Source organism: Zalophus californianus, chromosome 3 (assembly GCF_009762305.2).
Source record: "Zalophus californianus isolate mZalCal1 chromosome 3, mZalCal1.pri.v2, whole genome shotgun sequence".
In the NCBI taxonomy this organism is placed as follows: Eukaryota; Metazoa; Chordata; class Mammalia; order Carnivora; family Otariidae; genus Zalophus; species Zalophus californianus.
This window is the reverse complement of record NC_045597.1, coordinates 138,737,199-138,743,557: the sequence shown is the minus strand read 5'-3', so window position 1 is coordinate 138,743,557 and position 6,359 is coordinate 138,737,199. Positions and strand designations below refer to the sequence as shown.

The window sequence follows — 6,359 nt, the reverse complement described above, 5'->3', positions numbered from 1 at the left end:
CTTAATGCTAGTGATTTGCCCAAGGATTTATTTATTGATCAGGATATCTTGTGTGAAGGACATTTTTCTGTTCAAAATTGAAAACTGGTGGTCTAGACGCACATTTGATATAAATACCATTATTTACTTTGTCAAAGGCAAAGCCTCTTTGTTGAACAATTAAACAATATTAATAAAACCAAAAAAAAAAGTTTTGTGCTATTGCTTTTCTTTCCCCTACTGTGAATGTCATTTTAGATTTGGTTTTCAACTAGGTAACCAAGACTCTGATGTAATTCACTGAAATGTAGTAAACGTTTATTATGTACAAGGCACTGTGTTGGGTGCTGGGTCATGGTGGTGAATCATAAATGGTTATGATATATCCTTATATGTTCTAAGCTATCTTTGCTTTTTCTTCCATTATTTGGGTAGACTTACTTGTTCAGATGAACTGAAATAAAAACTTATTCATTGTGTATGCTCCAGTAATTGACCTGCCCAAATTGTACCAGTGAGTGTGGTCGTGGTTTTAGCCCATGTTGCTTAAGCTAAAGTAGAACTCCATTTCCCAGAATCCCCTCCCCTGTATGGTTCTGGGTCAGGGTTGGCCACGGGAGAAATTTAGCTGAGATTTGGGAGGCAGAAATGAAGCAGCAGCTATAATGCTCTGAAAGTCAGTGTGGGGTTCCCATACCCCTCATGAATATTATCACTGGTCTATGCGTTGGCTCACCTGATTGGTATTAAGACTGAGCTCCTGCTAGATCTCTTCCTTCAGCTTCTTTGAGTCCTGGGCCAGGCACATGTGAAGGATATCAGCTTCTTTTTCAGTTCTCTGGCTTTGTTGAGGGTGAAGGTAAAGAGAAACATGGAGTTTCCAGGGATTTTTTTTTTTTTTCCCTTTCCTGCTTCATGTGCAGCTTTTCTTCCCAATTCCTGGCCCTGCAGACTACAGCAGTTGGTTTTAGGACCACTGCCAGATTTGTGTAAACTTCTTTCCCAGCTCCCTCAACTGCATAATAAATCCCCTATTCCACATCACTCACAGTGGTCCTGCTTCCTTGATCAAACTCTCACAGAAACAGATACTCTGTATTGGGGGTCTAAAAATCAAATGTCCCAGTGGCCACGTAAGTAACATAAATGAGTGCAGCAGGTTTGTCGTAAGAAAATTCACGCAGCCTTCTCAATCTGTTTTTCTTTTTTCACTCTTGGTAGAAATGTAGAATCAAAGAAATATACCACAGAGTATGGAAAACAACAGCATGAACATATTGGTATGTGGCAACTGACCCTTGGCTGACGATCAAGGAGACAATAGGGAGACGTGGGGCTTGCCAAGCTGGAGATACTATCCTTCAATCAAAGGGGAAGGCACAATGCGTCTCCAGCGTATTGTCACCACGTTTCAGCAATCCAAAACTGAATTTTTATGTGACTTCCGATTTTCAATGTGTTGATTAATTACACACACACACACACACACACACACACACAATCCATAAGCCAACTACACACATGTAGGTTGTATTTGGCAAGGGCTTCTCCTCTGAATGGGCAGACTGTTGGCCAAGACCCTGGGATGTGGATGGAGGGGTAAAAAAAAAAAGCAAAAGAATTGTTGGGAGGAGAATGATCGAGGAATTAAGGAGGAAGGATCCTCAGTGGAGTCTATAGATGAATAGACAAGTCCATGGGAATAATAATGGGTTTTTTTCTTTTCTGCTCCATGTGCATGCACGTGTGCATGTGTGAAATCATCTAATAAGAACTGTCACTTTCACGGTATTTGCATTATACATGGGGATTTCACATATGCTATTTCATTTATTTTCATTTCTATCTTACCTACTGCTTTGGATGTGAGTGAGATTAAGGATAAATCACTCTTGTTCCTGCCCTCAAGGGTTGCAATCCATGGGGGAGACTAATATGTTCACATCCAACCACAGAAAGAGAATGAATGTGACTAAGTGTCACGGTAGGGGAAAGATTTTTGATGAATGGAAATGGAGAATGGGAAGGTTATGGGTGACACAAAATTTTGAGCGGAGGTACCATGGAAAATTTAAGGTTGACAGCAAAAGATATGATTAGAGGAAATCAGTAGCAAATGTTTTAAAGTTAAAGTTCACTCGTGAATTCCTGAAACTGGGAGAAATCTTTAACCTGCCTTAATCAATGGTCAAAGTGTGATCAGTCAATGGCCTGCATTCAAGCAGCCTTAGTTTGAAGGGAAGGGAAGTCAAACAACACCCATTATCTCTGGAAAGTAAAGGAGTACTATACTCGGTCTGGAATTCAAGATCCAGAAATAAATGGCCAGATTTCTCTAGAGGGAAGACCAAGTGCTCTTCCATTTCCTGATGTCCTACAGAAGACCTCACAAGAGACGGGAGAGGGCTGACCCCCAGGGCTGTCGATTGCCAGTAAGGACAACAAATATATTTTAAAGAGTTTGAAATAAATAATTAAGGGGACTTTTTAAATTTTATTTTATTATGTTATGTTAGTCACCATACAATACCTCATTAGTTTTTGATGTAGTGTTCCATGATGCATTGTTTGCATATAACACCCAGTGCTCCATGCAGTACGTGCCCTCTTTAATACCCGTCACTGGGCTAATCCATACCCTCACCCTCCTCCCCTCTAGAACCCTCAGTTTGTTTCTCAGAGTCCGTAGTCTCTCGTGGTTCATCTCCCCCTCCGATTTCACCCCCTTTATTTTTCCCTTCCTTCTAGTGTCCTCCATTGCTATTCCTTATGTTCCACAAATTAGTGAAACCATATGATAATTGACTTTCTCTGCTTGACTTATTTTCACTTAGCATAATCTCCTCCAGTCCCATCCATGTTGATGTAAAAATTGAGTGGACTTTTTTATATATAATCTAGAAACTTTGAATCAAATCTGCGTCTCCTTTCTGCTTAAAACTCTCTCTGGTGTCTTAAAGTTCATGCTCCTCTGTGGCATGCTACCAAGGCCTGTTATGACCTGGCTTTGGCCTCCTTCTCCAGCCTGGTTTCTACCCCCTGCGCCCACCCCCCAATCTCCCCAGCTACGGGACACTTAATTTTCTAGCCATGAGGCACAACTTGCAGTTGTCTCGATATTTCACACCTCTGTGACTGCACATTTGATTGCTTTTTTTGTTGGTATGTCCAACCTTCTCTTGATGACCCTTCAAAATCATCTCATAGTGTTCTGTGGCTCCCTGCTTCCCCAAGAAATCTTTCTCTGCTGATTCTGTACTGTATATAACTGAATCTTTGTACTCATTGTACTATGATGTAATTATTTATGTAACATGTCAGTTATTCATGTACAGTATTATATGCCCTGACACATTCAGTCATCAGCTCTTTACTGAGTAGCTACTCTGTGTAAGACATTGTCGAGTGTGCTGGGGATACAGTAGTAAATCGGATAGATCATGTTCCTGCACTCATGAGCCTTCCATTACAAAATGTGTGTTGAACCGAAATGAATTGCCAGGACAACTTGAACTTTACGTTCAAATTTTATGCATCGACAAGACATTCACTTTGCTAAATCATAATTTCAATCTGTTTTAAATTTACTGTTTTGTAATCATGTGCTTCCCCTGTGTGAATTCCTGATTAATGCATTCACAGAGCATATTCCTCCTGCATTCTTGCAGTAAGGGTGGTTGGACGTTGAGGGGCTTTGTGATTTTGTAGATCTTGGTTATTTGGGCTTTCTACAAAGGCTTGGATGGAAGAGGGATCTATTTTCAGCCTTGAGGACAGAGGTTCTACTTTTCTAATTCTCATCTGCCTTATTTTTCCTATTTAGCATGTGCTATTTAACCCTTTATCTCCCAGGGCGCATCTGGTTTAGGTTATATTTTACCTTACATCTAGCATGAGTTGTAAAGCTGTACCCTACCCCTCACCCTCAAATATCCTGAACTCGATTCGATTCGGTTCTGGTGCTTCTTTCAGCCATTAGCCATTAACTCTATGATTCATTCTGAAGAACGGAGGCAGCTTTTCTCTGATTCTGCCTTCCCTGCGAAGTGTCGGTTCTGTGGGCAATTTGGAGTAGGGGACTTCTCACATTTAATGCTGATGTTGATATTCACACAATGACTGTCTTTCTTTTCTTTCTTTCTCTCTTCTCTCTTTCTCTCCCCTCCCTCTTTCTTTTCTTCTTCCTTTCTAATATTACTTGCTTGGCTACATCCTGGAATAGTATTTTTCAAACTGCAGGTCATAAAAATGACCATAACATACATTTAATGCCATAATCAGCATTAGAGAATATGAATTGAATAAAACAGAAAACATCAGAATGTGTCCTGGGTAGTAAGGGTAAGTTTTTAACTTGTCATACATAGATACGCGTGTGTGTACTGGGTTGTGATGGAACTCTTTGCATGGGAAATGGTAAAAAAGTTTGGAAAGCACGGCTCTGGACCAATCCATTTACATTTTTTTCTCCTTGCTGTTTCAACTCTGTTTCTATAAAGGTATCTTTTTGATATACATTTAAATTATTTTATTTGACTGCCTACATTGATTAAACTGAATAAGTGAGTAGGTCACCATTTTTCTTTTTATTGTGTATTCACCTCTAAACTTGAATCTTTTAAGCTCTTAAAGACCATACTTAGCAGAATATGTTTATTTTGATAAGACCTTTAAATTATACTCCTTGTAACATTTTGGCAGGTCCCCCCCCCATTCTTCAGAAAGCTCTAGTTCCTTAGCTTTTCTCTTGACCAGAGATCTTTTTCAAGTTAAACTTTAGAGGAAGATCCAGGCAAACATCAGTTAAAAATAAAAACAAGAACCAAAGATCATCCTTTATCCAGCTTAAATGCTTCTGTTAGTAATCAAATTATTTTATACCACATCCAAAATTATGCAGCAGAAAGATCATGTTATTTAGTTGCTAATGACTTAAATAACACTTATTCATAAATGAACTTTCACTCTAGACTAATGTGAATAAACTGCTTTGATGCTCTTTAGAATAAATAATAACTCTAGAAGGACAAACTATCCTAAGGCAAGCATTGTAATAGGGGTAGCTCGGGTCTTTATTGCATTTTGTTATTGTGAAAAATAAACTTGCCTCTTTAAAAGGTTCTTTAAAAGGGAACAAACAAAACAGAAGGTCCCAGAAGAGCTGAATGTAGTGCAAATTTCTGAATGAATCTCTTAGGATTTGTTTTTAATCTGAATTTTTAATAGCGTTGCATTGCAAAACTTGAATTATGCTACTCAATTTTAATGGTTAATCTGCTTTAGAAAATACACAAGCTTAATTGTGACATACGAAAGTCCTTATTTAGGGTAGATTTCTAATTTGAGTGCTGTCGGCCCTGCTGTGTAAAGAGTCTCCTGGGTGCAGATTTTTGACAGTGTGTGCGCGCCTTTCTATCTCACCGTGGAACCGCTCTCGCTGCCGAGTCGGCCCGGCTCCTCCACAAGCCAGGAGCAGACAATAGATCGAACCTAATGGAGTTGTGTACTTGCCATCTGTAGGAGCAGCTGCAGGCCCGCATCTGCACAATATGCTGGGACGGGGAGCTCCGCTAATCTGCATAATAAGGAGGAGGCTCATTCCACTCCAGCTAATAATCACGAGCAATCGATGCACTTCATTCCCTCACTGCTGAGCACAGCAGAGTGCGTTTCCTACTCTGGGTAGACAGAGGTCAAGTGAGCCGGGGATGGCGTGGGGCTGAGAAGCCTTCTGCTTACAATCTAAGGTTGCCATCAACTTGTGGGGACCTACTCGGGTCTTTCTCTTGAGTCATGCTGACACATAATGCAAAATCCTGGGAATTGTGATGAAAAGGCGCTAGCGCATTATTAAGATTGCTAATCAGAAATGCTTTTGGAGCAATTAGAGTATTGACCAAATGCTTCTCGGCTTTTTGGCTAAGATCAAGTGTAGTATCTGTTCTTTTTAGTTTAATTTGCCTTTTAAAACGCTCCTTTTGTGGGGAGAAGGGCACAAGCAAATTTTGGGCTTAATTGTGAGCCCTTTGAATCATTTGGCGTTCATTGATTTTTTTTTAATAGCTGCACAATGCTGAGATTTGACTTTTGACCTGTTAATATACACACACCCCAACTGTGAAAAAAGGCAGACTATATGAATTAATGAATCAAATCTATGTTTATTTTCATTTATGATGTGGGGTTGAGATGACTATCTTGGAGGCAGTAGAACTGGTGGTAGAAAGGAAGATGACTATTGAAATCATGTATTTCTAGAATGGCTTAAAATCGCTTTCTTATTAAAGGAAACGCTAACATGGCTTCATGTCTCTAAAAAAATCATGTACTTACAAATATAATTTGATTTCATAGAGTTGATTAAAGGTTAAGACATTTGA

The 6,359-nt window shown here is 39.6% G+C and overlaps 1 pseudogene; it reads left to right on the top strand.

Moving 5' to 3' along the window:
• Positions 1–5,878: 5,878 nt before the first annotated feature.
• LOC113921224 lies at positions 5,879–6,006 on the top strand (annotated as a pseudogene).
• Positions 6,007–6,359: the final 353 nt, after the last annotated feature.